Here is a 611-nt window from a genome sequence, read left to right on the forward strand (position 1 = left end):
TATATATATATATATATATATATATATATATATATATACGCATATAGATACATATACATATATATACATACAGATATATATACATATATATACATATAGATATATATACATATATATTTTCATATATATATATATATACATATATATATATATATATACACATATATATATATACATATATATATACACACATATATACATCATACAAATAAATTATTTATACATCCATATTTCTCCATTTCCTTTCTTTCAATATTAATTATTTGTATTACTATAAAAATCCCTAACATATTGTTGAGACTTTCTCCTTATATGACAGTTAACGGGTACATTTATAGTTAGTGGGTATTTCATTCTTCTACAATAGTAGAGCTATAATGTTTGATATGCTCTCCGAGAAGACATGGTTAACACTACGACTTGTTCTGAAATTTCTGTCTAAGTTTGAGGCAGTAAACAAAAATCTAATCACAATTGTTGGCAACTCTTTGAAACCCTGCTGAGACTCACAAGTTTCATTCTTTGTGTACTGAATATCCCTAAAGATGATGTATATTTAAATGAATAAATGCATGCATGCATATATATATATATATATATATATATATATA

Source organism: Octopus bimaculoides, chromosome 1 (genome assembly GCF_001194135.2).
Source record: "Octopus bimaculoides isolate UCB-OBI-ISO-001 chromosome 1, ASM119413v2, whole genome shotgun sequence".
Classification (NCBI taxonomy): domain Eukaryota; kingdom Metazoa; phylum Mollusca; class Cephalopoda; order Octopoda; family Octopodidae; genus Octopus; species Octopus bimaculoides.